We start from the raw sequence: 16,096 nt of genomic DNA, 5'->3' as shown, positions 1-16,096 counted from the left end.
AAACCATGTAATTGCAAAGATATCCGCACGAATTGTTAATGAGAATGAAGAGAGAATGTTTATGATATTAAAAAAGAAAATGGTGGTTGTGTTTTTGACTTTTCTCTTTTGGGATAACCGGTGTTTATCTCCATTGCTAGCTCAAGTTTGGCAACTTGAGTGGTGTTCTTTGAAATCCAATAACAATTTTATGTGGTAATTTATGTATTCTAAATTCGTGTTAGACTACCATGGGTGGTGTTTTCTGTAGCTCGAGTGATTGTAACCAATCCTTTTTATTTTCAATTTAATTTTCTACAGGTTACCGGTTGATATCCTATCAGAATGTCCTCTTACCTTTTCTTAACCGTTTTACTCAATTGTTACAGAAAGAAATTAAAAGCATGCCAAAATATTATGCACTTCTTTTTTGCAAGTGCTTAATTAATATTGGGCTTGAAGCAGCACAACTTGTAGTAAGAGGCCCGTCTAACTTATGAGCGTGTGGGCTAAGGTTTTCAATTTTCACGGCTTGTTATTTACTTTTTTTTAGGAATTGAGACTTTTAAAATATATTTTTTTCGATCGGTGACTTTCACATTTAAGTTATCTCACTGCGCGAACACGCTGCGCCCCGCCACCCCACTCAGGCCAACTATGTTGACATGATCGGGATCCACGCCGGCATCCGAGTTTGGCTTGGCGATCCCGGTAAAACCCAATTGACTTAGTGTATATATTTGTTCCGATACAAATAAAATTAATATAATAAATATAAAGATAACTAGAGTAATGACAGTTTTGAACTAGAGTAATTATGTTATAAAAAATAATATAGTGTAACAATAATTACTCTAGTTCAAAAGTTATAGTATTATTAACATAATTACTCTAGTTATTTGTACATTTTTCATAATAAAAGTCATTTGTATTTGATATAAATCCATGTAACTAAATGTAATAATAATTATATTTTTTTTTGTAAATCAAAATCTCCACGTGTACATCTTTTATTTTTGCGTTTACATCTTTTAATTAAAAGCTCTCTTAAATTTAACGAAGAGTAAATTATAGTTTTAGTTTGTTTTTTTCTTTTTGAACTGCAACTTCATAAAAACCAAAGCCAAACCCTTCCTAACGAGATTCTAGCAAGGGCAATAAAAAAAGCAAACGAAATTACAATGCTAAGTTACTGTGGTTTACCCTCTTTAACCATTTAGTCCAAAATATAAGTTTTTAACAAAGAGTATAAGGATAAAATCTATAACCATTTTGGACTCTAGTAATAACTCGACAACTTTTTTAGCTAAATAAGGTCATGTATATCTCATATGACTGTATTATTCCTTTTTTAATTTTTCTTCAATCAATCCAATATATTTTAAAAATTATATATTCGATGTAAAATGTTAGTGATGCGTACATTTCAAAATATATAGGACCATATGTTATCAATACGATATCTTAAAACAAATTTTGTCATCTACACTTTATTCAACAATATCAAATTTATATAAGAGGGTATGTTATGATTTAACTAGCTTTTATTAGTAATCGCACCATGTTACTGCCATGTAGGGGTGAGCTAATCCCTTATTTCTTGCGTTATAAGATTACTAACAAAAGCTAGTTATTGAGCTATGTGTCATTGTCACTTTATATTTAAATATATTTGTTTAAAGATAATAATTTTAAATTAAACAACAAAAAAAAATTAAAATGCAACACAACTTAATATATTAAAAATTAAACAAACTACCAACAAAATTACAATTATTATGTCCGTCCTCGTCTTCACTTTGAACATTATTCCGATTCAAACACAAATGTTCTATCACATTTGATCGAAGATTTATTTTCATTAAAATAGTGAGTTTTTCGTCACTGCTTAGTAGTGCAGTCGGTGGTTGCACATCAACGTAGTTTGTCTTGGCAAATTCTTATGCCCAAGTCCTCAATTGTTATATTATGTAAGATGATACAAGTGTTTGTATGTGTGTGTGTGTGTATAGATAAATGATATAATACAATAATCATTATCGTACATTAACGTACGTGATTACAAGAACCCTTCAATTTCAAAAACAAGCGAGCCTGAACACAATTTTTCAGCAAAATCAATTGACAGAATTCTTCTGCGAAATCATTGAAGCATCCTCCATGTCTTCTCGATACATTCACAATTGCTTGTTGAAAGGTAAATGACATCTTTAAACTTGAAATTGATCTATGAAATCACATCAAATGATATCAAAATCATCAATCTATATCTAATTTATCATCAATTCATTCAAACAAACACATTTGGATCTTCAGTTGAATCAATTTATTACATGAGCGTAACTGGGTTTTCTTGAGCGTATGGGCGTTTTTTCTTGAAATCGATCCATGAAAACACATCAAATGATATCGAAATCATCAATCTATATGTAACTAATCATCAATTCATTCAAACAAGCAGATATGGATCTTCAAGTGAATCAAATTTTGACATGAGTGTAACTGGGTTTCCTTGAGCGTGTGAGCGTTTTTGTTTTTAGCTGAGCGTTTTGTGTTTTGACTTGAACGTGATTCGCGTACATTTTTGTATCTAAAGAATTATTATACGATAACCTGACTATATATCTCTCTGTGTGTGTGTGTGCACGTCGTGACATTCTTCAATTTCGGGTTATCTTGTATTTGTTTTTATGTTGTAAACCGACCCGATTTATATCCCGAACATTTCAAATATATGATATATTGGAAATATTGGATTTTCATGTTACTAAATCTTTCCCGCTTGTTCAATTTGAAAAACCCCTGTTACGGATTCGAAAACACCTTTAAAACACTCAAATCACATCGAAAAAGAACTTCCGGGACGCAAAACGAACCACGCAAGACGAGCTGGACCAACCCACCCCACCCCAGACCACGCCGCACCACGCAGCCAAGGCAGGGGGCTGGTCGCGTGGTGTGGAGACCCACCTGCAGCAACAACTTTGAATTTTTCTTGTGTTTTGTGCTTTGCTTGCTTGTTTAACCAACCTATTTGCATGCAAACATGAAAGGGAACCTTAGAAAGAACCCTTGACCCTTACCCTATATATACACACCCATTTCCTTCATTTTACACCTGCTCATACTTCAAATTCTTTCTCAAATTCAAAGCTCTTAAGGTTGTTCTTCATGAATTCTTGGCAACTTGACTTTCCAAGTCAAGCTAATCATGTTCTTTCATTTTTAATCAACTTGTTAGCTCTTATTAATACTTGAAGCTTGTTATACAACATATATATAATATACACCCCTTGTTACCTTTGGTGGTCACTTCTCCGGTCTCGGTCGGTGGAGTGTTGGGCCTCGTAAGGCAAGGCTTCATGTAGGACTCACGTGGTCCTTGATATATATAGAATTATATATCTTGTTTATGCTTATTGATGACCGTTGTTCAAGTCAATCAAAAACCCAATTTAAACTAAATAGTTATAGCAAGTAGGGTATCGTATCACAAGGAGTATATGGTCAATGTAATTCGTGTACATATTTAATATTATGAAGTAATTAGTGTTTAGTGCTGATCACACAAGCAATTGAAATGAATTTAGAGAACTAAGCAACAAGAAAGTAAACAAGTTTTAAGCAGTTAACAAAGCAAATCACACCCGGGAATTCAAGTAAGCAACCTACAGTAATCTCATGCAATCTAACAGATTAATTATTAACGATTAACTAAAGACTGATCAATCAGACAAAACCTTAGACATCAACAATCACTTTACACACGACACTGGTTATCAAACAGTCCTTGCCAGTGTGACTCAGTTAAGGGTAATTGTATGTTTTATTGTATTCAATCTAACCAAACAGTCATATGATCAATTATCTAGCAACTGGTAACAGATCGTTCAGACTAACGTAAACCTAAACTGACCGAACACTCAGAAATACCAAACATCAATAATCATATATCAGTCATCAATAATAATACAATAATATTCTTAGTCACATGAGAAAAACTGTAAAGATTACAAACTATACATCCCGGGTGCGATTCTAGGAGATTAGCCGAGCCTTGACATAATTGGATCTTCAATACGGATGATATAAATCATATGTGGGGTCTTGGCACAAGCGATGGTGGTGAAAATCGCCTCTTGTAGCTGCTGGAATCGCCTCTTGGTCGTCAAAACGGAGTTAGGGTTCTTCAGAATGAAAAATAACATATTAACCTAAGTTTCCCGTCTTTTATGTCCATCGCGATACGCGATGGCCATATGACCACCCCATCGCGTATCTCTACCTAGGAAAACCTCATTTTTAGATTCCTCTCGTCAAGAATCCCAAAATTCATATATTATGGCTTCCGTAACTCATTTTCTAGCTCAGGATATGCTCGTTTTACTTCAAGGTCGCATTTTGTCAACCCATCTTGTTCAGTTTTAGCATCGGCTTATGATTTCTCATCCATACTCTTCCCGAATCCTTGTAACACTTCCCAAGACATCAAGTCATGCTTCGGTCTTCCCGAGATATCATTCCATGCTCGTACAAGTCTCCAATTTAGCATCTTTAATGATCAATGACCTGAAATACAAAAGCACGTATGAAGTACCAAAATTCTAACAATATATTCAATAAAACTACATAATTAATACACTAATATATATACAAAATACCCGACCATCACATCCCCACACTTCTCTTTTGCTTTCCCTCAAGCAAACTCTAAAGCAAACATTAACCTCCATCATATGTATGTAAATTATCACCATTAATACTACTAAGGTATAAGGTCATACCCAGTTTCACAGACTGACACTTTCTAGATTGGCATCCCACAATTAAGGTTAAATGCTATAATAAAAACAATATAGCGGTCCAGACAAGCGTACTTTGTTTCCGGTTAAGGTACACATGCTCATACCCCTCATAATATAACATCTCTCCTCTCGGTTTAATATCTGGACTAGCAAAAGATGTGCTAGTAACACTCTCCTCTCAATATCACTTATAAGCAAATATTCATCCATAAAGCTGCTTTGACACAAATTCATATCAAGAGGTCTTAAAAGGGTTGTAACGGGGCCAGGTGTAAGGGTATGGCAGGGAAATATTTAAGTAGCTCAAACGATCCGACCCGGCTTATTACAAAATATCTAACTCAACGAAACTACTATACAAACTGACTGACTAATAAAACCTCTAAATAAACAACTAACATAAATGCTGATTTCATCATTTTTTTTACATAAACGAACTACTGAATACATAACTGAATATACATAGACATATTTTTTTGCTTTTTCCTCAATTTTTTTAAGCATAATAACGTGATGCTTAATACTGGAACAAATACAAATACAGAATCAAAAACAAATACAATTACAGATAAACCTAGTAAACCGGATCGTCTCGTAACATAATGTCAGGGTCAAACAAATGAAATAAATCCAAGAAAGGTTTTCTAAGGGACCCAACCCCCCGCACCTCTCATTAACCATCCTGATATGTATAATGTATGAGGCCCCAACCCCCAGTACCCATACTCGCGCTCATCCAGACGAGGCTTAACCTAATTGCCTCTATCACTTTTGCATTTTGCCAACTACGATCACGTAATCCATGAACATCAATGAAAGCACTCAAATGACATGTGTGTACTATATATTATATGTGTATTATATATATTTGGGTCAACTCACACACGTACTGGAGGAATAGGGTTGACGATATAAACATGTGTACCTGTCCCCATGACTCGTTATCCCCGCCTAAACGACCCCATTTTCAATTTTTCGTTATCAAAACATTTGTAAGTAAGACTAATGAGAAGCTGAAAAATCAACCATGACCAGAAACCAATGCCTTGGCATTAATTGCAATAATTAACAGTTAACAACTTTGGTTTCTGAACACTCTTCGAGGTACTATCGGGTTAAAATTTTCAAATTTCCCCATCCCCACACTTGAGGTTTACATTGTCCTCAAAGTTGAAATAGATAAATAAATAAATAAAGAACATTTGAGGGACGGGGTTGAAGTTGACTTTTTGACTGTTAGGCAATTTAAAAAATCGGGGCTCAAATGTGATGGTTCTATTAGCAATTATACAATTACACTTTTAACGTTTAAACTACGAAAACAAAGTAAATTATGAAACTGAAATCACCTGATATCAACAAGACTAGAAGAGGACCAGTCGGCTCGCGACTCCTCATAAACACTCGTATACTCTCGTCTCAACCAATTATCAAACTGACAATTGAACCTGCAAAATCTCAAGACGTGTAGAAGCAAGCTTCTCACAAGTGTAAGACATAGGTCTTTTAAGAATTATGAAAATGATTTTCAGTTAATTTTATTAAGACAATTACCGAGCCAAATTAAGTCGTTTCATAATAAATTTAGTTAAACAAGTTAAAATGTTAAAAGACCTAACTCACTTTCGTAGGAATCACGATTGCATTTAGCATATGCAACAAGCCCTGTAAACCTGGACGAGTGGGGTCTCGTGAGGGTTTATAGTGAACTACACCAACAAAGTTCGGTTACAACATAATATACACGTACCTGGATTAACCACAGCAAAATGAACATGAAAGCACTCTGGGTCGCTTAACTGAAACCTCATTTTCTCTTGGTGCGGGATCCCCACACTTAGCTTTTGCTATGATGGTACGCTTGAAATACAATTAGTAATATAAAAACTATAACAAAATGGAAATTAAAAATATACAAAATGTACAATTACCACCCTTTTGAAACTTGTATGTCATTCAGGGTGGCCGTCTGGACCGCTCCTGTGCAACCTAATCATTATAAACACGTTTTTCTTCAATCATTTGTGGCCAGTCTTCCGATAGGCCAGGATCTGGCCCGAACATCTTCAGTCTCCACTCTTGATCATTTTTTGTTGGGTGGATGTCTCACTTTCTTCTTCCTTGGTCGGCTACCTTTCTCTTCCACCTTCTCACTCTGTTGTTTCTCAAATCCCTTCTTATCTATCATGTTAATCACAAAACATTCCTCTTTTGTGTGATCCTTGTCCAAGGATACACATTTGTAAACAAGAGGGTTAATAGCATTTTCAAACAATAATAACCGTTTATCACGGTCTCCACACTTAATTCCCAAAACCCCTTAGCAAAATCAATTACCACATGTGTAGTGGCAAGGAATGGCCTACCCAATATGACTTGCGGTTGTGTATTATTCACACGTTTAGCATAGCCGAGTACAAGAAAGTCAACTAGGTAGAAAAATTCCTCCACCTGAACCATTACATTGGTTACCATGCCCCGAGGGAGTTTATGAGTTTGGTCCGCCAACACCACAGTGGTGTTTACCCTTTCTAATGGGCCAAATTCATACTGATCATATAAACTACCGTGCATGATACAAACACATGCTCCAAGATCTATAAGTGCCCGATCAGTTTTAAATTTCCCAATTTGAATTGATAAAAGCGGCACTCCTGGGTCTTGTAGTTTCCTTGAGGTGGTATTATTCTCCACCTGCTCATCTCTCATGTTGGTCAATTTACCATTTAAACATTTTTCACATGTGCAATTTTCACAAAAAGACATTTCATATGTTTTTGGTTCTGATTCATTTTGGAAAATTGATTCATTTTGATCGACACAATCATTCTCACCACTAACATCTTCCACCACCCCCTCAAAAAACTGTGGTGGAGAATCGACTTAAACAACAGAAATTTCAAAATGAGGTAAAAGACTTACAGCATTGATGTGCACATTGTTTCCCTTCTTGGAACTTGAGTAGTAATGGTTCGGGTTGACTGTAGTATCGCTCGGAGTTGACCTGCGCTCTTTTGCAACTTTGCCATATCTGCTGCGAGCTGACCATTCTGCTTTGGCATTGCCTCTGCTGACTTATCATGTAACTCAAATTGTTTCTTCGTTTCAGCATTATGATCTGCCATAATATTCATCAATGCATCCAACTTTGAGTGCACAGACTCATCCGCATTTCCTGAGGACCCCCTCTGCTGGTGCTGATTACCCGATGAATTTCCACCTCAGTTACCGTCTCTGTTATACCCCTGATTCTGATCAAACGAACCTTGCTGCTGCTGATAACTGCCCTGACGGTAATTACCCTACGACCTGTTCTGGCTCGATCCCTGAAAGCTCGGGTTCAAATGTGTAGACGCGTTCCCATAACGAAAGTTCGGGTGATTCCTCAGGCTTGGGTGATAGGTGTTTGAATTCAACCCTTGACCATTGAAATCCCCGTAAGCATAATTAACTTCCTCAGGTTCATCCTCCTCGTCATCAGAAAACTCGGGGCAATTTTCTGCTTTATGCCCGAGCTCATCACAGTCATCACAAACCGGGAATTTAACACCAACTTTCCGGAATTTTTTCTTTTTATCCTTTCTATACCCAGCCAGTTCACGCTCTAACTCAGTAATTCTTTCAGACTCACTTGTGACTGACTTAACTGACCTGGAAGAATTACCACGTCTTCGTCTTTCAGCTGCTGCTTCTGCCTTGGAATCTTCACACATAAACTCCAGAAAATCCCAATCATCCTCCTCAGGCTGATTCAGCAACTGACCGTTACACGAGGCCTTAAGATGCCTTCGGTCCTCGTATGTCAAACCATCAACAAAACACTTTACCAGTTCCCACAGTTCGATTTGGTGATGTGGGCATTTTCTGATCATATCTTTATACCTGGTAAAAGCTTCAAGGAACAATTCGCCAGATAACTTCGAAAAATTGTGAATTTCTGAACGGGCCTCGCTGGTCTTCGATTGTGAATAAAACTCGTTTAGAAACACCTGCTGCATCTCGGCCCAATTTCTGATACTGTGCATCGGTAGCGAATTAAACCAGAGTTTTGCTTTGTCTTTCAGGAAAAACTGGAATAATCGCAACCGGACATCATCTTGATCAAACGTACCATTACCAATAGACCCGCAAATAGCCGAAAAATCGGTCAAATGAGAATACGGGTCTTCCGAAGCCATCCCGTAGAAATGAGGAACGATGTTGATGTATGATGGCCGGGACTTAAAAGTTTGTTGTCACTGCACTCGTTCCTGTGGGACCAACGGAGATGCTCCATCTGAAATAGCCGGTCTGAACCGACTGTTAACACCGTGAACTGGGGTCATATAATTCCTCGTAAGCCCCCCGGGGTTTCCCAAACCGCCCCGGTTAACCTGAATACCACGAACTCTTTCGGGCCGTTCTGTCCGATTTTCCCTGTCTCGGCCCCTTTCATTTCTGTTAACTGGTTCAACCCGTCTTCGATTAACTGGCTCTTCTACCTCTGCCTCCAAATTTTCATTCCCTTAATTTTCCCTTTCATACCCCTCGTTCTCGGGCTCAACATCCCGATTCCTTCTAACCCACTGATCAACCTCATTCTCAATCTCCAAACCCTCGTTCCTATCATTATTTTCCCCATCTTCTTCATCTTCTGTCGGAATACTCGATTGAACATCATCGATATTTATCCAAACTCGTCGGTTGGGGTTATTATTTGGAAATGATGGTCCGGCTTGGTTAAAATTGAGGTTTAGGTTTCGGTTTCGATTTTGATTTCGGGTTCTTGAAGCACGAGCTGAGTGGTTTTGGTCATTTTGGTTATTGAAGTTTGGTGGGTCAGGTATGTTATCTGGGTGAAACGCGTTATTTTGTGGGAGTGGATCTTGGTTTTGGTTCTGGTTTTGGTGTTGGTTTTGGTTCTGGTCTTGATCTGCCATTTCTGAATTTCGGTTCTGGGCTCGGTTTTGCCGAGCTACTCTCTCAATTTCGGGCTCGAAGATTAACGGTGACTGTCTGACCAAGTGGCGGGTGTGCATAAACCTGTTAACTGCACAAACAACACACCCCGCGTAAAATAGAAAAATAAAATTTAAACTAAAAACTGAAAACAAAAGTAAGACTAAAATTTAAAATTAAATACAAAAATCAAATAACACGAAAAACACTAAGCGCACTAACTCCCTGGCAACGGCGCCATTTTGATGATCGTCGTTCAAGTCAATCAAAAACCCAATTTAAACTAAATAGTTAGAGCAAGTAGGGTATCGTATCGCAAGGAGTATGTGGTCAATGTAATTCGTGTGAATATTTAATATTATGAAGTAACTAGTGTTTAGTGCTGATCACACAAACAATTGAAATGAATTTAAAGAACTAAGCAACAAGCAAGTAAACGAGTTTTAAGCAGTTAACAAAGCAAATAACACCCGGAAATTTAAGTAAGCAACCTACAGTTATCTCATGCAACCTAACAGATTAATTATTAACGATTAACTAAAGACTGATCAATCAGACAAAACCTTAGACATCAACAATCACTTTACACACGACACTGGTTATCAAACAGTCCTTGCCAGTATGACTCAATTAAGGGTAATTGTATGTTTTATTGTATTCAATCTACCAAACAGTCATATGATCAATTATCTAGCAACTGGTAACAGATCGTTCAGACTAACGTAAACCTAAACCGACCGAACACTCAGAAATACCAAACATCAATAATCATATATCAGTCATCAATAATAATACAATAATATTCTTAGTCACATGAGAAAAACTGTAAAGATTACAAACTATACATCCCGGGTGCGATTCTAGGAGATTAGCCGAGCCTTAACATCATTGGATCTTCAATACGGATGATATGAATCATATGTGGGGTCTTGTCACAAGCTATGGTGGTGAAAATCGCCTCTTGTAGCTGCTGGAATCGCCTCTTGGTCATCAAAACTGAGTTAGGGTTCTTCAGAATGCAAAAAAACATATTAACCTAATTTTCCCGTCTTTAATGTCCATCGCGATACGCGATGGCCATATGACCATCCCATCGCGTATCTCTACCTAGGAAAACCTCATTTTCAGATTCCTCTCGTCAAGAAACCCAAAATTCATATATTATGGCTTCCGGAACTCATTTTCTAGCTCAGGATATGCTCGTTTTACTTCAAGGTCGCATTTTGTCAACCCATCTTGTTCAGTTTTAGCATCGGCTTATGATTTCTCATCCATACTCTTCTCGAATCCTTGTAACGCTTCCCAAGACATCAAGTCATGCTTCGGTCTTCCAGAGATATCATTCCATGCTTGTACAAGTCTCCAATTTAGCATCTTTAATGATCAATGACCTGAAATACAAAAGCACGTATGAAGTACCAAAGTTCTAACAATATATTCAAGTAAACTACATAATTAATACACTAATATATATATATACAAAATACCCGACCATCACTTACTAACCATGCTTAACTTCTGCTCATTTTAGTTTGTATTTCATATTTGTTGAGTTCCGTGGTTATTGGTTTGTAGAGACTAGCCTCGGTTTAACCGTAAATAGCTCCAAACCGTAAACCGAACTTTGTTTACTAGTTTTGTTAAATAATTGTATAAACATGCTTTATGTTAGATTTAAGTTTCTAAAATCATTTTATGAGTTCCATGGTTATGGGTTTGTAGAATCTAACCTCGGTCTTGACCCGAAACAAGATCCGAACCGAAAACCGAACTTTCGTTTAAAAGACTTTGTTGTTGACTTTTTGAATGTAAAACTTAAGTATCACCATTTATAAATTATTATACAAGTCCTTTGATGTTTGGGCATGTGGTAACCATTCTTGATCTTATTCCGAGTTGGAAACCAAACCAAACCGAACTAAACCGAGTTCACTCGCTTAAGACACACAAGTGTGTTTCTAGCTATCAAGACTTGTATATTTCTTTAATAATCATTTGAAAAAATTACAATTTTTGTCCTTTTGAATTATCAAATTATGGAATGGGTCATTTCTGAAAATGAGTTTTACTCTTTATCCTTTATATGCATTTTCGTCTCGCTTTTAGTCCTTTACACTGACGGTCATCCACCTTCTCAATTAAATCTTCTCATGTGCCATGCACATGAGGGCATTTTGGTCAACTTACCTATTTATTTGCAAAAATATTAAACAAAAACAAAATTTTTAAATTTCTCTATCCACAATCACACACACACACACCAGATCTCTCTTTACTTTCTACCCTCCCTCTTTTCCCCCAAACCCTAGCAGCCATCAAACTCAACCGCCAAAATCTCATCTTCTCCATTTCTCTATCTGCATCCCTTATATTATTCACACTCTAGATCTGCTGGTACGTCACCAGCCGAGAAAACACCTCAGCGGCAATATGGTAGAGTCCGTCGTCGGGTACATACGACGGTGTAAATGGGATTTTGAGGATTTGGTCGGCGTTCAATTGTTGGGTTTTTGGAGTGGTGTTGTTGGCGCCAAGGAGTGATCGGAAGTTGTTTATTTCAAAGAGTTTGGTTATGGCAGATAAAGTGGTGGTGTTCGGTAGTAATTTGTAGCCGATGAGTGAATTGCCGGTGGTGGTGGTGCATCAGAAACCCGGGTCCGGTGCGGTGGTTTGTGCAATCGAATGAATAGAGAAGATGGAAGAGATTAATTTTATGGTTTAATCAGGTATGAAGAAAATGAGATTTTGGTGATTGAGTTTGATGGCCGCTAGGGTTTGGGGGAAAAGAGGGAGGGTAGAAAGTAAAGAGAGATCTGGTGTGTGTGTGATTGTGGATAGAGAAATTTAAAAATTTTGTTTTTGTTTAATATTTTTGCAAATAAATAGGTAAGTTGACCAAAATGCCCTCAGTGCATAGCACATGAGAAGATTTAACTGAGAAGGTGGATGACCGTTAGTGTAAAGGACTAAAAAGCGAGACAAAATGCATATAAAGGATAAAGAGTGAAACTCATTTTCAGAAAGGATCCATTCCAAAATTCTGATAATTCAAAAGGACAAAAATTGTAATTTTTTCTAATCATTTATAAACTGATTTTAATTATTTTCTCAAAGTACTTGGAATGTTGAATCCAATTTGATCTTATAACAAAGTTTGGACCGACAAAACCGAATACTCGCTTAACGGACGTTGTTAGTTCAAAAGCAATATAACTACATACTTGGTTAAGTCATCCTTAAATTTTATTGAGTTATCTCATAACATTTATTATTTTGGAAAGTTGACTTTAGGTATGGCAAGTACCAAGGCCCGAACCAACAACCCGAACACTCGTTAAAACCCGTTTTAGTATCTATATTATAAAGATACTTGCATTCTTGAATTTTTACCCACCTTATTACTTAACATTAGTTGAGTAAAATTAAGGGCTAGAGACTTTAACCCGGTTTCGAGCAAACTTATATTTTTAAAGGACGATTATTATAATTTCTTAAATATTTACATTTTAAACCTTAAACTTTAAATTGTTTGCATTTATTATCATTTATTTAATTATAGATTTCCTAGACAGCCTTTCTAATACAAGACTTCCTTTCATCTAGGCTTTGCTCGTTAAACCTCATCCTCCCGGTTACTCGTCATTTTACCAATCAAGTTTATTACTTGAACGTAAGTACTTTCATCCCCTATTTTTCCATCTTCCATTTTTGGGGTGATATTGCATATCTATTCAAACTAAATGTTTTATACTCGAGTCTTAAACCACAAACTTTATTGTATACCTTACTTAAATAAATGCTCGATTTGGTGTTATATGCTTACATGCTTAAATTACTAATGTGTTTACCGCTTTTGGTTGGTTGATTCATAAATCCGAGTATATTTGGCATCCCCTTATAGAAAGGTGTCGTTAATGTATTCTTATTAACGATTTCATAAAAAGCCGAATCTATTTGACATCCCCTTATAGAAAGGTGTCGTTAATGTATTCTTTTAACGATTTCATATAAAACCCTAATCTATTTGGTATCCCCTTATAGAAAGGTGTCGTTAATGCATTCTTATTAACGATTTCATTATCTAAATTGTTGTTATTATTTATTGTTTTGTATACAAGTTGTGGAATTACTTATTATATACTTATTGTTAAAAACTATGAAATTGCTCACCAACCTTTGTGTTGACAAATTCTATTTTATGCAATGTTACAAGTTTGACTTTAGGTTGACTCGAGAACTTGAAGAAAAACGTTATCAAGACTATTAGGATATTAGCAAAATGAACAATATATTATTTTGCTATGATTGAATTCGGTTATTGTATGAACAAGTTATGTGACTCTTTATGATTTTATGAATTTAAATGAGTTGATTAAATATTGTCACTTTAATAGTGTCTTGTGTTCTTGAGAAATCTATTGCACCACGGCATGTCTCGCCGCCTTTGGTCGGGGTGTGACACACGCCATACATATATATAATGTTTTTAAATATGTCACCGTGGACTAAACACTATGGTTGAGAAAGTATGTTCCATCACTTCTTTAATATATTGAATGCTCTTTTGATATCCTTTCTTATCCTGCTTACTCTTGTTTTTATTGAAATATTGACGTTTATAATCGTATGGGCATGAAAAAGTACCCACCAACACTGCCCACTTTGGATGAATACCATCCACTATATAGTATTCTTAGTCGTACTCGACATCATTCGCATAGTACGATGACCCAGGTGCAGCTCCGTCTATGACACCGTAAAACAAAGGAGATGAATTTGGAACAATGAGATCATTATTTGCGCCGACCATACCAAAATGTGCATGCCAGATCCATAAATCATATGATTCAACGACTTGAAGTATCATCATTGGTGATATTAGCCTTGCCAAGCCGTTGGACAGGCATCACAATCCTAATATGTGCATTCAAGGCTACCAAGAATACTAAGAAACCGTGTATTTGCTGATCACCCTGGTCTAGCAACTATCACTTTGCCTTCCGTCACACCCCGACCAAAGGCGGCGGAACATGTCGGGGTGCAACGGATTGCTCAAGAACACAAGACACTACTAAAGTGACAATATTTAAACAACTCATTCATTTCATTTAATCATCAAAAGTAACACAACTCGTTCATGCAATATAACACCAAATGCAAGAATTAAATTGTCCACTCTTCTAATAACCTAAAGGGTCTCAAAATAAGATAGTGTCTTCAACTTCAATCAACGATAATCAAACCTGTAACAATGCATAAAATATAATTTGTCAACACGAATATTGGTGAGCAATTTCATAGTTTTGAGTATATATAATATGAGACAAAATCCACAACTCGTATATGAAACTATAAATGAAAGCAACAATTGTGGTATATAAATCATAAATAAATGAGGATAATTTCTAATTGGTAACAACCAACATACTCGGATAATGAGGCCCTATTCTACTAGCACACGGCTAAGTAGTTAGGGGTGCGTATGATCATACTTATTGAGGCTCAACAACAACATCAAAATAAACACTCGTGCACGTAAATCATATGAAGCATATAACAGACAATAGGGAAATTATTCTAAGTACCATACACCCTAGAGTTTGTGGGTTGAGGATCTAGTATCATAAAACATTCTTGTTTTGATAGGTATGTCACCCCCAAAGTATAAAAATGAAAACGGGGGATGAAATGTACTCACATGAAATAAGTAACTTAAAGGATTAGTTTGCGATAAAACGAAAAGGTAAGTTCAACGAGCAAGGCCTAGATTAGAAGGGTCTTGTGTTAGTAGATGGTCTTAAAAGCTTTAAAGTGAAATAACATGACAAGTAAGATAAATAATTAAAGTTTGAAGGTTAAAGTGTAAATACATAAAAAATTAAAGTAATGGTTTTTAAAAAGTAAGTTTACTCGAAATCGGGTCTCGGTATTCTATTCATTTGTTTTACGTAAATATTTGGGTATAATTGCGGTACTGCAAGACCCTTTGTTAAATAGATGCCAAAACAAGATTTTACGAGTGTTCGGATTTATCGGTTCGTGTCTTGATAATTGGTCAAGCCCGAAGCCGAGGTTCCAAAGTGATAAATGTTATGAGATAACTCAATGATATCAAAAGAAACTTAATTAAGTGTGTAGTTCTATTAAGAAGAACCTCAACGTCCTTTAAGCGAGTGTTTGGCTATGTCGGTCCAAACTTGTTATAAGTTCAAGTTAGATCCGACATACCAAGTATTTTGAGAAAACAATTAAAATTAGTTTATAATATAGTTTTAAGGAAAAATATGAGATTCGTTGGCCCAAAACACAACTAGTGTATCTTAAGCGAGTGAACTCGGTTTAGTTCGGTCTTGCTTCGGTCCTTGACTCGGAAT

This window comes from Bidens hawaiensis, unplaced genomic scaffold (genome assembly GCF_021521415.1).
Source record: "Bidens hawaiensis isolate Kalapana, Puna unplaced genomic scaffold, B.hawaiensis_p1.1 tig00020653_1, whole genome shotgun sequence".
Taxonomy (NCBI): domain Eukaryota; kingdom Viridiplantae; phylum Streptophyta; class Magnoliopsida; order Asterales; family Asteraceae; genus Bidens; species Bidens hawaiensis.
Note: the sequence above shows the minus strand (reverse complement) of the source record.